At 47.2% G+C, this 16,447-nt stretch overlaps 1 long non-coding RNA gene across 2 annotated transcripts in view; it reads left to right on the top strand.

The window, feature by feature from the left end:
- Window positions 1–16,447, top strand: part of LOC137219004 (uncharacterized) — a 37,805-nt gene that overhangs the window by 944 nt on the left and 20,414 nt on the right. The gene's annotated exons all lie outside the window — the stretch shown is intronic.

A 16,447-nucleotide genomic window follows, 5' to 3' on the forward strand; every position in this document is an offset into this window, starting at 1 on the left:
TAGCAGCTGTGAACTTTAGGGCAGTTTCAGCTCACCTGGTGCCTACAGATCAGACTGATATCCATCAGGGACAGTCCCAGCTGAATGGGTATGAATTCCGCCCTGAGCAGGGAGAGCAGAGTGCCACACCTGCTGAGGGCAGGGCTGCCAGGACCTGTGCTACCGGGACATGTCCCAGTGGGCTCGGCATCCTTCTATCTTCAAGGCGGGGTTTTACTGTGCAGTTGAATGCTTTATGTTTTTTTTTTTTCCACTTAGAAGTTCACTGAAAATTGATTTCTTTAGTTGCCCTTAAGAAGAGTCCTCTAATTGTAAACTCACATTGTGAGATGAATTTAAAACAAGCCAGGCTGCTCTGATTAGCTCTGCTTCTTTCATTGCTTTCCTCCTTGAAAAGCATTTGAAGTAACTGACCGAGGAAATCATGTTTTCTTAAAATGCTGCAGCTCATTTCTTTTAATCTTATGGAAAATCAGACTGTTATGGCCTTACTGCTTAGTGCTTTCAACCCTCAAAAGCAACTGCAGGACTAAACGGTGTGTTCCCTCCCCAGAGTGAATTGGACAGGACAGCTCTGGGAGGCAGCTCAATGGGAACAGTCCAGAAATTCCTAACTCACAAGCCAGGGCAGGTGCCTGCAGGCAATCTGACTCATCTCCCTCAGCCCCACCTCTGAGGGGCTCAGGAGCCGGTCACGTCGGGGGGGCAGCACAATGGCTGGGACTTAGGAAGACTTAAAAAAGAGAAAAAGGGGACTTCCCTGGTGGCTCAGTGGTTAAGAATCCACCTGCCAATGCAGGGGACACGGGTTCGAGCCCTGTTCCGGGAAGATCCCACGTGCCGCGGAGCAACTAAGCCTGTGCGCCACAGCTACTGAAGCCCGCATGCCTAGGGCCCGTGCTCCGCAACAAGAGAAGCCACCGAAATGAGAAGCCCGAGCACCGCAATGAAGAGTAGCCCCCGATCGCTGCAACTAGAGAAAGCCCACGCACAGCAACAAAGACACAATGCAGCCAAAAATAAGTTAATTAATAAATTAATTTTAAAAGGAAAAAGAGAAAAAGGACTCCTGTACTCTCTGCCAAGTATGAAACAAAGGCCCATTTCTGCAGCTTCTCTTTGGTCATCCTGCCTCTGTTCTGGAATAATTTGCTCCATGAATAGGGTGGGCAGGAGTCCCAAGTTGCAGCTCCCATCCCATTGCCCCCTCCCCCCACCACCACCTCTCATAGCTCTTCTTTCATCCCAGTGGTAATTCCCATCAGAGGAATGTCCCTAGTTTACCTCAGAACAAAACCCCCTTCAGGAAAAAGTGTCCAAATAAATCCTCACAAATGAAAGCTCTGACCGGCACTGAGGCGTTCAGCACTCCTTCCCTGGTGGGAAGAGGGGGCCTTGGCTCGACGGTCCCCTGGATGAATTAGGGCCGTTGCTAAACAACCATCCCTAACCCCAGCCGAGGGCCCTCAAGAGGAGAAAGATCAAGGCTGCTCATTTCCCCGTCTCTGCTCATTACCAGTCCCGGCCTTGCCTGAGCAGACGGCTTACGTAACGATGTCCTCGGGCTTGCTCTGGCCCTAATGGTGTCTTGGTGACAGAGCGGCCAAGATCAGCGGTGGCCTCAAAGCATGCTGGGGGCACCTGCTGCAGGCCTCGTGAGCTGTCCAGGGCAGCAGAGCAGTACCAGGGGCCCACCGCATACAGCACAGCTTTAGATACGGTACTGCCTTTAAGCCACCGATCCCCGGGAAGACGGTGTTAGCTCTGCTTTACAGATGATGGACCCCAAGAGGGGAACCCACTGAGCTAAGATCACACAGAGAACGAGCTGCTCAGTCAGGGGTGCAGGGCCCATTCCTCAGCGTCCATTGCAGCTGCTGGACTTTGGCAGCACTGTGGGGCAGGAAGTGCGGCAGCCACTACACAGGTACCGGTGTTCATTAACAGACGAAATATTTGCAGATTGAAAACTCCTGTTGAGTTACTCACCAGCCGATCATGATTTGATTTCTTTCTGGCCGCAGGAGTTTACTGTTTATCTACATAGTTATGCTCATCTAGTGTTCATGGGACCGCTTCACACAGAGGTCTTCATGGTGGGTGAGGAGACAATTACCCTCTCACCTCCCCTCAACACACCCTCCCCAGTCCACCATGCAACAATAACCCATGTGCACTGTAGTTCAAATTTATACCCCTCTTTTTTTTAAATTTTTTTTTGCGGTACGCGGGCCTCTTACCGTCGCGGCCTCCCCCGCCGCGGAGCACAGGCTCCGGACGCGCAGGCCCAGCGGCCACGGCTCACGGGCCCAGCCGCTCCGCGGCACGCGAGACCCTCCCGGATCAGGGCACGAACCCGCGTTCCCCACATCGGCAGGTGGACTCCCAACCACTGCGCCACCAGGGAAACCCTTACGCCCCTCTTTGTCTGCCTGAAAGCACTTATCATCATCTGAGACTCTTCTCAGTGAAGCTTTCACGATTCTTCCAGGCAGTCTGTTCCTCCCCTCCCTGCTCTCAGAGCCCTCTGGGTGCTGTGGTGGGCACTGCAATACACCACCCTGATCCCCCTAGTCCCTGGACTTGTTGCGCCGGCTGCTGGAAGTGCTATCGGCAGACAGCCATCAGCAGTCCAGCTCCCCAGGGCTTGCCCCAGCTGCCCAAGTCATGCCCCGTTCTGGCCGCACACAGCCAGTGGTGGATCAGTGCAGAGCGTGAAGTGATCTCAGCCTAACTCTGAAGGGCCTTTCTAGAGCTCCCTGTGGGTCACTGACCCTGTCATCAGGCCTACATTGCAGCTGGACCTCTCCCTCTGCTCATCCTTCTTCCTCCTCCGCCCTTTCACAGATGTTGATTCCAAGGGCACCCTTCGTGCTCAGCTCCATCTCAGAGTCTGCTTCCCTGGGGTTGGGGTGGGGGACAACTGCCACATTCTCCCTTAGACTTTCTCTGTACATGACTATCTTGCTCTTTCTTTAAAAAAATTTTTTATGTTCTCATTCATATTATATTGTGCTGGAAGACAAACAATAAACAAAATAGGTAGTATATTAGACTATGATGAATGCTACAAATAAAGGAGCAAAGTTAGATGATACAGAAATTAAAATTTTAAATAGGGTAGGAGAGTATATTAATTAGCTCAGGCTGCCATAACAGAACACCAGAGACTGGGTGGCTTAACAACAGAAATGCATTTTCTCACAGTTCTGGAGCCAGAAGTCTGAGGTCGGGGTACCAGCACAGCCAGGTTTTGGCCAGGACTCTCTTCCTGGCTTGCAGATGGCTGCCTTCTTTCTGTGCCCTCACACGGTGGCAAGAGAGCTCTGATGTCTCCACCTCTATAAGGGCACCGGTTCTGTCAAATCAGGGCTCTACTCTTATGATCTCACTTAACCTTAATCACCTCCTTAAAGGCCTTACCTGCAATGTAGTCACATAAGCATTTAGGGCTTCAGCATATGATTTTTGAGGGGGCACAATTCAGTCCATAGCAGTGATTTAGGGAAGACCTCCCTGAAAAGATAGCATTTAAGGGCATGTCTGAAGTATGTAGCAGAATGATGCAGGGGATTATGTGGGAAAGGATAATTCAAGGAAGAAGAAAGTGTAAGAGCAAAGGTCGTGAAGCAGGAGCATCCTGGGCAGCTGTAATGGATGAGAGGCAATAGGGAGGTCAGATTATATTCAGCTGTTAGGCCATTATAAAGAAGCTGGTTTTTATTGTAAGTGAGATGGAAAGACATGGTAGCAAATACATAACAAGATGTGACTAAGTTTTAATGAGATCCCCCTGATTACTATTCTGAGCATGTACTGAAGGGGAAAAGTTGAGAAGCAGGAAAACTAGATAGAAAGCCGGTAAAATAATCCAGAGATTACAGTGACTTGCCCTTTAGATCTGAGCTTCTCAAAGGCAGGAGCTGAACCTTATTTATTTCCACCAACAGTGCCTAACCCAGGCCCTGGCATACAGTAGGTGCTTAGGAGATGTTTGTGGAATGAATGAATGTCACATAAAAGCCATTGTGAGATGAGAGGAATTGAGAGACTGGTTGCCTATGGATGGGACATCTCCGACGGTGTCTTCTATCTCACTGCCTTCCTAGAAGAGTATGCACTTCTGTTATCCCCTCAAGCAAATCTATTGTTCAAACTGGGACTTGACTGGACTCCTTCTTCTTCCCCCAAACTCTATCTATAATCTTTCTGGACTGAAAACTGGGCTTTGGGATGTGGTCTGTCAGGGGCTATTGAAGTAAGGGAAGAAGCCAGGACCAGAAGCAGTGTCAGCAGCCCAGACAATGTATGTCTAGAGGCTGGTTATTCCAGGAAAACCCTGTGCTCGGTAGCACCCTCCATTTGTAGATACTTTGCTCTTCGTTGATTTCTATTTATTTTAATCTTTGTAATTTTTAAAAACACCCTGTTTCAGGTGTGATGAATGTGTTGCTCACACCTGGCCAGGTAAGTCCCCGGGTGCCCCGTGGTGGCAGCCATAGTGCTGGTCCAGATGGAAGAATGTCCGGTGGGGCTGGGGCAGAGTTAGCAATCAAGGCGAGACACTTGGGAAGAACAGCGATTCCTTTCTGGGATCTTTCCTTCAAGGCAGCTCAGATGCAGGCGTTCCCAGCTCCATTACCCCCGACAGAGTAAGGAGGAATGAGCAGTCCTCCAAGGGGAAAAGCTCTCGTAAGCTCGACAGGAAGCACCCCAGTGTGCGCTTTGAAGCTCCATGGGTCTCCAGTCATAACCCTTCATGACCTCAGGAATATTACATCCAGGCTTCAGTACTGTTGCCCCAGGTCTACTTCTGAAGCAGCCTGGGCCCAGCCTCAACCAGCTGTAGAGGCTCCTTGCTGGGCCTCCTTGTGGGTTAGAAGGAACTGGCCCAAAGGAAAAATCAACAGAGAGTCACGGGGATCGGCCTCCTCCGATGATCAGCCAGGCACATTACTTATGACATCTCCCTCTCATGTGACACCTGAGGCCTTCCTGAGGGAGGACACGCCTCTGATTTGCTGCAGGGCAGCTGTGTTTGTGTGAGCAGCAACATATCAACAGGAGTCGCCTGTGTGATGCACAGCAGACTCATAAAGTAATCAAAATGCATCTTTATTTGTAGTCTCTCAGCGTTCCTTATGATCTGTTTACTATTGGTAACCCTTCCCTGTCCCTGAAGGAGTACTCCAGCAGGCCCCAAGAATGTGTTGCTTATTTTTAGGGACAATCTGAGAGTCATTTTAGGCAGTAAGTATCGACGTGATTCAGCAACGAGCATGTCAGTCCAGGAGAGCAATCAAAACTCTGAATGTGATAAGATGCCAAACCCTGTCTCCTTCCCCAGCGGGCCCCTGTGGGCTGGCCGCCAGCTGTGGGGAACTGAGTGCTGGTCTGCGGACTTCTCCTCTCTCTCACGGCCCTAAGAATTAGGAATATATTTTATTTTAAACATATTTACTCCAGAAAATATGTTTATTTCTTTGGCACTCACTGAAAATATGGTGCATGGACATGAAAAAGAGTAAAATGTTGCACTGACCATATGAAAGCAGTAATTTACATCAATATGTAATTCATTGCCAACAATTTGAGAATTTTGGAGGCTTACTGGGAAAAAGAAGACTTTATTTTTGTTTTAACAGAATAAAATACTTTAGCTTGTGGGAAGTTTGAAAATTCTTTCGTTGTTTAGTGGCAACTTTGAATAGATTTTTTTTTTTTTTAATTATTGTGCTGGAACCTAGGTTTGGAAGATTAGTAGGTATATATGGTAACACCTCATTTATCTGGGACCATCAGGGGATGAGGCATTTCAGAGAAATCAAATATTTAAGTATTTAAGTCCTATCCTTTGAGAAACTCAAGGCCTGTGTTAAACATTTTTTTTCTTTTCTTTTTTTTTTTTTTTGCGGTACGCGGGCCTCTCACTCTTGTGGCCTCTCCCATTGCGGAGCACAGGCTCCGGACGCGCAGGGTCAGCGGCCATGGCTCACGGGCCCAGCCGCTCCGCGGCATGTGGGATCTTCCCGGACCGGGGCACGAACCCGCGTCCCCTGCATCGGCAGGCGGACTCTCAACCACTGCGCCACCAGGGAAGCCCGTGATAAACATTATTGGTGGAAGATTCTCCCCAATCCCTTGTGTACTCATTGCTTTCTGAAATAAGAGTGCAACGGAAATTGGGTCCCGTTTGCCCTGCTGACTTAAGAGCATCATTATGAAAACCAACTATGGAGGCATTCTGAATTTGCCCTCTTAGGCTACCAGAGTGTGTTGGCATTTGCCCCTGCCTTCAGTGGGCTAGTGGCTGTGATCCAGTAATGCCCCTGTGTCATTGTCTGGACAAGAGCCTGAGGATGTTTTGCAAACTCTAAAGTGTGGCACCCTGTCTAGCGTTGGCAGTAGGGGTCTCCACCCCGAGAGAGCCGGGTTTGCTTAGACTTGCTTTCATTATTCCTGCTTGCTTGTAATATGATGTCAAAAGTGATTGCAATTCAAACTGCAATCTTCATCTTGATATATGTTCTCGGACAAGTTATCAACTCCTATATGCCTTAGTTTTCCCACTAAAAAAATGGTAGTAAGAATACCTAGGGTTAAGGATTGACGCATGTCATAAGCCATAAGGTGCTATGTCATGTGGGACTTCCCTGGTGGTCCAGTGGTTAAAACTCTGTGTTTTCACTGCAGGGCCGAGGGTTTGATCCCTGGTCAGGGAACTAAGATCCCGCATGTCACACGGCCGTCATGTCAGCTCATTTAACTAAAAAACACCTGCTCAGGCTCAACTCCAGCCCTAGACAAATATTTAATCAGAAGTACGTTCTGGATCATGTGGAGAGGAGCTGTTTACAGGAAGGGATAACTCTGGTAGACACAGCAGCAGGGTTCGAAGGGGAAGGGGTCTCCTCAAAACTGCCTCCTGTGGAGCTTCATGTGGTAGGTGACAATTGCGGCTCAACGGCATAGGCAAATTTCTTTTCTCTTCATCAGGTCACAAAGAGGGGAATGAGCACCCAGGGTATTTCTCTGAAGTGACCCTGGTTTACCATTTCCATTCTCCTTGACATTTTTCGGGGGTTAAATGCCTCTGGTCAGGGATGTGTTATTATTTCCGCATTACTATCCCTTTAAGAGCTCCCGGCACCTCTGAAAAACAGCCCATGGGCTGCTTCAGCACTAAGTGGATCTGAGCTGTAATAGGGTGACCTCTGACCCTAATCCTAACACACACACCCCGGATTTATGGGCTCCCACTGGTACACAGAAGGAGGGGTGGAGAGACCAGTCAGGGTCACCAGATGGCCAATTGGCCTAGGGAGCTGTCAGATTGGGGCTTGTTACATTAACTGGGACCCAGCTCAAAGCCCAAACCTCATCAGATTCCCCCATTTTGCACAACCCTGCAATAGTAGCCACATCCTCATTGCATAAGTTCAGGTTTAACCACAGACCAACCAATCAACCTGTGCCTTGCTATGCAAGAAGGCAAGGAGAGGCCCAACCCACTGAAGAATGCTTTCTTTTAATAAGCAGGGGGCTTCCCTAGTGACGCATTGGTTGAGAGTCTGCCTGCCGATGCAGGGGACACGGGTTTGTGCCCCTGTCCGGGAAGATCCCACATGCCGCGGAGCGGCTGGGCCCATGGGCCATGGCCGCTGAGCCTGCGCGTCCGGAGTCTGTGCTCCGCAACGGGAGAGGCCACAACAGTGAGAGGCCCGCGTACCGCAAAAAAAAAAAAAAAAAAAAGCAGGGAGGATTTTTTGTCCGGGGGTGGTGTCAGGGGCTCCTGGGATTCCAGATTAGGACCCTGAAAGATTTTGTCAGGTCACTGTTCTAATATGTGATTAAAATGATCAAGTGATTAAAATGCTGTTGTAATGCTATTATAAAATGATATTTTAGTTTGGACACATCTTTAGAAAAACTCAGGCTCCTTCTCCATAAAAGTTGACAAAACAATTTATGGAGGAAACTCACAGGCATCCAGAGAATTGAATCAATACACGTAAACCATGGAAGAAATTCTAAACGCTGAGTTGAGGGAAGGGTAGATGTTAGAAAGAAATATTTTGTCTTGAAGTTCTAGTAAAAGTAAACACAATAAATTAAATAGCCTGCAAGTTTCATGAAGCTGAACCATAAAACAATAAACACAAAATTCTGTGGTTTGGGCTACATAAAGATAAGCAATTGGGAATCTGTTTTTTTAATAACACACTCTTTCCTGTTATAAAGAGTTTACCAAGGAATTGATGCAAATGTATTTCTGCCCACTATTCTTATATTCCCCTTTCTCACTAAAATTACCTACTTCACAGAATATGAGAATTGAATGAGATACTGTGGGTCACTAAGTTTGATGCACAAGAAAAACTAAATAAAGAGTTAAATTGGAATCCGAATAGGACTTTTCTGCTCCCCTCCTTCTTCCTTCTCCTTTTGTTGGTTCTTATTGAGAACTGTGTGCCCTGGGCAGATGCTGAGGTGGCCCTGCTCTCCAGGGACTTTTTTTATTCATTTACCCAACCTATATTTATTGAGCTCCTACTATGTGCCAGGCTCTCTTCAAGGCTCTGGAGACTCATAAATCTATGGTATCATTTCAATTACTGTTAAATGCTATGAAGAAAGACAAAGGCGGGTAATGAGATAGAGAACAGCAGGTGGGAGTCGGGGACGATTTTATGTGGAAAAATTAGGGAAACATCTCTGGAGAAGGTGGCATTTGAGCAGAGCCCTGAATGAAGTAAGGAGTAAACCCAGGGGAGGATCTGGGCAAAGTATGTGGCAGAGACAGAAGAAACAGCACGTGCAAAGGCCCAGAGGTGGGAAACAACTAGACATGATCTTAGGAAAACAAAGGCCAGGGTGTCTGGAGCTGAGTTTTTCAGCATCCTCCCCACAGCATGTTTCCCACCTAAAATGATAAGGGTATGTAGTATATATTTTATAGAGTGATTACAAAGTTGAAATGAGATAACATGTATAAATCCCCCAGCTTAGTGCCTAGTACATTTTAAATTCTAATAAATGTAAGCTATAATCATCATCATTATCACTTGGGCTGCTCAGTGTTCCTGCTTAACCAATGCACAAACCTAGGACTTCACGGGAGAGAACTCGGTGGCCGTGGAGTAGGAACCCTAAGTAGCTGTGGGTAGCTGCTCTGCCCCCTCAGGCCTTAGGTCCCAGTCACTTTTGTGGTCTGGTTACTCATGCGCCATGAGGTAATCTCCCCATTTTTTTTTTTTTTTGTTCTTGGATATGTGAGCCATATAATTCCTTCTTCAGAAGTTGTGAAGATGAGACTCCAGCCAATAACCCCGACATGAAAAGAGGCCATTTTTTCATCCTCAGGCTTCGTAATGATTCCCGCCGTGAGCCAGTCATTATGGAAATGACTCAGCCTTTCTCTCCTGTGTTAATAAGATCTTACCGTCTTTGGTCTTGACTCAAACTGGCGGGGAACGATGTGGGGATCACTGAAGCTGTGCCCATGTGTCACTGTGTCACTGTTTACTTGACTACCCAGATACCATGCAAACAGGGGCCATTCCAGCTCTTTGTCTTCTTTCCAAGTCAGCTACAGTCCTCGCCCAACTCACACAATGGGCGCCCGTTACGTCCGTCCTCACCTGCCAGGAAGCTGAGGCCACAGTTCTCTTTTCTCTCTAAGGGCTAATTGGGCAGTGAAAGATGGTTAGTGGGCTGAACTCAAAATAAGGCATCTGAGCTCTCTTTGCATCCCTAACATCAACAATGCCTAGTGTCTTCTTGTGGGGGGCCCACTGTGAGAACTGATCCAGGCCCGGATCTCAAATGAAACCTTCTATTAGGGTTATGAGGCGGCCCTCTGGTCTTTTTTTCAGTTGAAATTATCCTGACAGTTTTGAAGCAAACCAGAGTCCATTCATGTGTTTGACAGATGTTATGCGTTACCGTTCCAGTGCCCGGCAGTGCTAGGCATCAAGGGCGGGGAGAAAAAAGGCAGTCTCTAATGCCAGGGACTTCGAGATCTAGTGTAAGGAGACTGATGAGAAAATAAATAGTTGTAGATCACCGTGATTGGTATTGTAACAGATCCCCGGGTGCTACAGAGGCATGTGGTGTGTACCTGACCCACTCTGGTGGTTAAGAAAGAATTCCTAAAGGACAGCATGCTTACATGACTCTGGAAGGGTGCACAGGCGCCATATAATCAGAGAAGGGCCAGGAAGGAGGCAGAGGGATGTTCCTAGAGAGAGAGAAAACAGCCTGAAAAGCACACGTGACAAAGCGAGCTAGCTGTGACCACTAACATCCATTTTCTCCTTCTTTCTGGACCCACAGCTGTATTATACTTCCCAGCCACCCTTGCAGGTAAGTGCGGCCACATGACTGAGTTCTAGCCAGTGGCAGATGTGCAGAGGTGATGGGCGAGCCTGGCCCAGAAGATCCTCTCCTGTGTGCCTTCCCACTTCAGCTAATTGGGAGCAAGGGAGAATCAAGTCACAAAGGGCCTGTGTGATGCTTGAAGGAGCTCCAAAGTGAAAGGGCAGGTAATAAGCACAGGGGAGCAATCACACTTAGTTTTTAGAATAATGGAGGTGGGATGATATTATTGACAGTGATCTAATTAGTGATTAGATGTTAGTTGAATTTTACCTGAGCCCTGTGCTTCCGGAAAACAGCAATGCTTAAGAAACCCCCACCCTTTTGGCTTTTCAAAATCCCCCATCTTTTGTGTTCCAGAGGCTAAACCTCAAAGGATCACCACGCTCACATATTTTGAGATAAGACACATCTCCATCCTCCCTCAAGCCTCCTGTAAGACTCAGGATGATTCCCTGTTTACCTGCCTGTATGAAACCCTAGGCCCCTTCCTTTTCTTTGAGACATTCCTCCTTAATGAACGTTCTCCGCACTGCAATAACCTGAATAAAAGCATTTCCTTCATGATCTGGGGAGTTTTGTCTTTCACATTAACACGACAGAACTAGACTAGGAGTCAGAAGCTTCTGAGTGAAACTAGCTTCTATTTGAGAGTAGACCATCACCTGCTTTATTTTTCTTCAACAACTCTTACTATATACTAATTTATTTGTCATCAGTCATCGATGGGAATATAAACTCCTTGAGGAAAGAGCTTGTCTTCTTGACCACTGTATCCTCAAGGGTCTACAACAGATCCTGGCACACAGTAGGTGCTCAAGAATGAGGACAAGTTATGGCATGGCAACCCCCAGCCCTCCTGAGCTGTCTGCCATGCTCCCCTGGCTCCTCTGTCTTTCTCTCTCTCCTTTGTCTTTCTCCCCGCTTCTCTGTGTCTCTCTGTGTCCTCTGATCCCCTCCCTCCTCTTTCTCTTTTGGGGATCTCTTTCCTAATCTCTCCCTTCCTCTTGCTTCCCCTGTCTCTTCCGTGGGCCTTGGGCCCGACAGGTCCCTACCTTCTGCCTGGATTTATTGGGGAGGATGCAGGGTCCAGGGAGAGCTGCAGAAGGAGGGCTGAGCCAACCATGTCTGTCGATCTGCTGGATGACTACAGGTCTAACTTTGGACATGCATTTAGTCAAGGGCTCCTTGAAAGTTCAAGATTCACTTGGAATTGGTCAAGTTGGCATTTTGGAAACAATCAATTAGACACTAAGCCTTGATCCAAGCAGGGTGCCGACCGCTGAGACAGAAAACACCCAGACCAGAACCCTGCCCTCCAGGAGCTCCTGGTCTCATTAGCCAAGGGGGTGAGGTCCATACATGGTCTTCAAGGAAATAGTAGGGGAACAGACAGAATGAGGGGTGCAGGCAGTGCCAGCCCTTGAGCTCTGGAAGGGATCAGGCGCTGCTAACTTCGGGGCATGTGATCTGTGTGTGAATGGCGGCAGCCAGACAGGAGATCAGGGCTCCAGCTGCAGAAGGGAAAAGCAGCCCATCTGTGCCTGCGAGGCTCCCAGGGCCACCTGGGCCCGAGCTTAGCTGAGGAGCCTCTTCTCCTGTCAATCCCCTGCCCTGACTCCCTCCCTGCCCCCACCAAGACCCAGTAAAACCCAAATCAAAGCCTGCAGGTCTCCCCAGAGCACAGAGGGACGTGGTCAGCTGGACAGCGGGACGTGGCTACATAAAGGATCATAAAGACAGTGTCAGGCACTGCGCTAAGTACCTCAGTGAAGAGACAGCGCCTCAGCAATCTGGCACAAGCCTTCCTGCTAGTTTCTGAATAAATATCAGCTGAATTGATTTAGATGCTAGGATGTGGCCCCAAAATCTTGATGAATAAAACCTGCAGCCCCTTCCTCTCTGGCTCAGGAAATCGTTCACATTAGCGTGCCAGGCTCTGGGGGCTGAGTGGGAGGCGGGAACCAGCTGGGGCTTGAAGGGAAATAAGGGGGTTCGTTTGTGCTCGGTGTGGACACTCCAGGCAGTTGGTAAACCATCCAGCATGAAACCTGTTCATTCTGCACGCAACATGGGATTCCTTTTGTGACTCTTTTATAAACAGGATGGGCCAGAATCTTTCTGGGAAATGCCTGTGGGATTCACGTGGTCTTCTAAGGTGGGTCCTTGTACTGCTAACTCTGGGGAAGCAGAGAAGGGAGAGACTCTTTTCCTGAGCCCTGGCATTTATAAGTGTGGTTTGGGGGAAGAAAAAAAGGAGAGTGGCTGTAATGAGTAAAGTGAGAAAATGTTTCCCCAAGAGGGTGATTCTTGGTGCAAAAAGGGAATTGAGAGCTGAAGGGGTTGGCAGAAAGGGATGCGTGGGTGTCTGCTGGAGCACCTCCCGAGTTCCTTCAGGAAGAAAGCTCCCACTTCATAGCATTTTTTTTTTTTTTTTTTTTTTTTGGCCGTGCAGCATGTAGGATCCTAGTTCCGCAACCAGGCATAGAACCACACGCCCTGGAAGCACAGAGTCTTAACCACTGGACCACCAGGGAAGTCGCATCCCGTGTCATAGTCTTAATGACTTCCGTCCCCTCTCCCCAACAACCTGGCACAAAATACTCACCTAAGTGGTACTTCGTTCAGATCATCATACCTAACCAAAGTCTAGGTCATTGAGTCATCCCTTCCTTATCAGTGACGGTCTCCCTACTCACAGTTCACTCTTGCTGCTGACTCACAGGTGTCTCTGAAGCTGCGGTCTTTGCACCTTGGGAAGATAATTTTGTAAAACCATGTCTGCTCCCTGGCCTGAGCATTCTGAGTCATAACAGCATCTGGAACCAAAGCTCAAGGCCCAGGTTGATTAGGGCAAAGTCTCCAACTCCTTCTTCCGGATCTCCCTCCCCCATCAATCAGGACATTTAGAAAATGTGTGACAAAAGATTAACTCTACTTCTGTCTCTATAAAAATATAGCATTTTCCAGGTTCCATATTTCAATATTAAGCTATCTTAAGCTATTAAAATTTCAGCAGCAATACAGCAGCACCACGAGTCCAGGAGGCAGGGGAGAGAGAAGGAATAACTATTTCTAATATTTAGGGACTCTCTGAACTGTGCCAGGCACCATGTGGGCTTTGCACACACTTTAATGCTCACAGGAATGGGGTGTTAAGTAGTGTGATTAGCCTCATCTCACAGATGAAGAAAGTGGGGCCCAGAAAGGCTAAGTGCCACGTGCAAGTTCACACTTTTCCTTCCTCAGCTTCCTCACCTCTCTCAGCTTGCACAGAACTGAAGCAAGTGAGGGCCTTGCTCTGCGTTAGGCTTTGGCTCGAGGGAACGTTGTGACTGGTTTGACCCTCTATCCAGACCACTGACACTCTCTCCATATCAGCAATAAGCCTGTTTCACTTTCTTGTTATTCATGTGTTCACTTCAGTAGCACTTTTAATTTCCTTCAAGAAGTTTTCCTTTGCCTTCACAACTTGACTAAGTGTTTGGTGCAAGAGGCCTAGACTTTGGCCAGTTTTCCTTGGACATTCCTTCCTCACTAAGCTGAATCATTTCTATTGTTTGATTGGAAGTGAGAGGCGACTCTTCCTTTCACTTGAACACTTAGAGGCCATGGTGGGTTATTAATTGGCCTAAACTCAATACTGTTGTGTCTCAAGGAATAAGGGAGGCCCGAGGTGAGGGGGGGAGAGGGATGGAGAGTGGCAGGTCGGTGGAGCAGTGGGAACACACACCACATTTATGGGTTAAGTTTATCGTCTTATACGGGCATTTAAAACATTCACAATTGTAACATCAAAGATCACTGATCACAGGTCACCATAACAAATACAGTAATAAGGAAAAAGTTTGAAATACTGAATTACCAGACTGTAACACAGAGACATGAAGTGAACAAATGCTACTGGAAAAATGGCTCCCAGAAACTTGCTCGGTGCAGGGTTGCTACAAACCTTCAATTTGTAAAAAAAACACAAGATCTGTAAAGTGCAAAAAAGCTAAGTACGGTAAAAGGAGGTCTGCCTGTGAAGCTTTTGTGGGAGAGAGAAAGGGAGGGAGAGAGGAGAGGTCAAAGCAGTAAAAACCTTTTCTACAATTACTTGTTTATTAACCCCCCAAATACAGTTATGGTTTCAGAGAAAAACAGGAGCACAGGAAAAGAGAGAGAGAAAAAGATGTGTATGGAATTAATTAATGGACTAGCTTTAAGAAGCAAGAATTTGAAAGCCTTTGGATTTAGATGCTAGAATTTGTAGCAGATTTCCTTGCCCACCAAGAAGGCTTGTTAATCCAGATTCTTTAGGGATCAAGGGGATTTCTTACATTCCTCTGGGGGCAGTGGAGTGGCTCTAGCCTGCCTCAGCCCCACTTAAGGGCAGAGCCTCCAAAGCCCCCCTGACTGAACTGAGGATAACAAAGCCACCTCTGGATCAGCACAGAGACCAGGGTTTGCCTCGTTCAGAGAGCGGGTGGGGATCTGCTCATGAGGCAGTGCGGTTTACGGTTAATGCCTGAAGAAATGCATGAGCGCTGAACTTGGTTTTCACTTTTAAAAAAATCCGCTGACAGTTGTATTTCCTGTTAGAAAGCTTTGTGGAAGGGTGAGTCTAAGGGTTCTGGAGAATGAATGACAAGCATATGAGTAGCTTCGTAGGGACACAGGTGGGGATGTGATGCACGTAGATTGGGCGTTAGAGAGGCAAAGAGCTCTTGGGTGGAAACTCACCTACCATTCACTGAGCCCCTCCCCTCCCTGGTCCCTCTCAGGTCTCCTCTCTGCTGAAAGCGTTACTAATGCTGGCCCGTGCTGATAATAATGATGAGAGTATATTACCAGCAACTACAGTAATTACTGTAGGGGAGGAAACACGTTGCCTTCTTCCCTTCTGCGTTCTTCGGCTGGTCTAATTATGAACTTGCCATGAGACACATTAATAGGAGAAAAAACAAACAGAAGGTTAATAGCATGTATACCTCCTGTATCCATGGGAGAGACCCAGGAAAACTAACTCCCTGAAATGGTGGAAACCCTCATCTTCAATACCATCTTCAGCTGAAGACAAAAGAAGATGTGAAAGGAGGAGGGAGTTGTGAGAGGGTATCAGGAAAAGCACAGTGATAAAAGTAAGCTTATTAGGCAGATTGAAGCCCTTTGCCTTCTCCACTGATAAGAGTTTCTAGAGATTGAGTCCTCCCCCTCTTCCTGATACAGCAAGGGAGACACCCTTACAAATACAGATTTCCCTCACACACGTAAGCACGTAAGCATCTTTTACAAGGCGTAACTTCTGCTTGGTTTTCAGAGCTACTCCTGTGTCTGTTGTTTTTCAAAAATAACCAGCCTATACCAAAGGGGAAAGGGTGGAGGGAGGGATAAATTAGGCTGACATATACACACTACTATATAGAAAACAGATAACCAACAAGGACCTACTGTATAGCACAGGGAACTCTACTCAATATTCTGTAATAACCTATAAGGGAAAGGAATCTGAAAAAGAATATGAATATATATTATATATGAATCATTTTGCTGTACACCTGAAACTAACACAACATTGTAAATCAACTATACTTCGATATAGAAAAAAAGAAAAAATAAAAACAACCAGCCTAAAATAATCGTTATACCAAAGAGACCTATTTGGGGGTGGTAAATTCTGCTCCCTTACAGTACTAGTTATTTAATACCTACCAAGTGTTAGGCACTGTGCTGGGAACTTGACCTATAATACCTAGTTCTTAATAACAATCCGATCCTGGAAGTAGTCCAACAAGCTTTACCTATATTATCTCTAATTCTCATAACAAGCAAAATTGGTTTCATTTCCCTCATTTCACAGATGAGGAAATAAGGAGGTGGCTGTGTGTGCAGGACCACACAGCCTGCTGCAGACAGGGCCCCGACCTCCTTGAGGGCAAGGGTCCTGATGTAGTCACCTTTTGTACCCCTCATGACACCGCCCCTCAGCTCACTGTCTGTAGACGGTTCTCAGCAAATACTAACTCATTCAATGATTTAAATCAATATTTGCCTACACACCCAGGGGCAGTACTGTGGAATGTGCCTT

This window comes from Pseudorca crassidens, chromosome 2 (assembly GCF_039906515.1).
Source record: "Pseudorca crassidens isolate mPseCra1 chromosome 2, mPseCra1.hap1, whole genome shotgun sequence".
NCBI lineage: Eukaryota > Metazoa > Chordata > Mammalia > Artiodactyla > Delphinidae > Pseudorca > Pseudorca crassidens.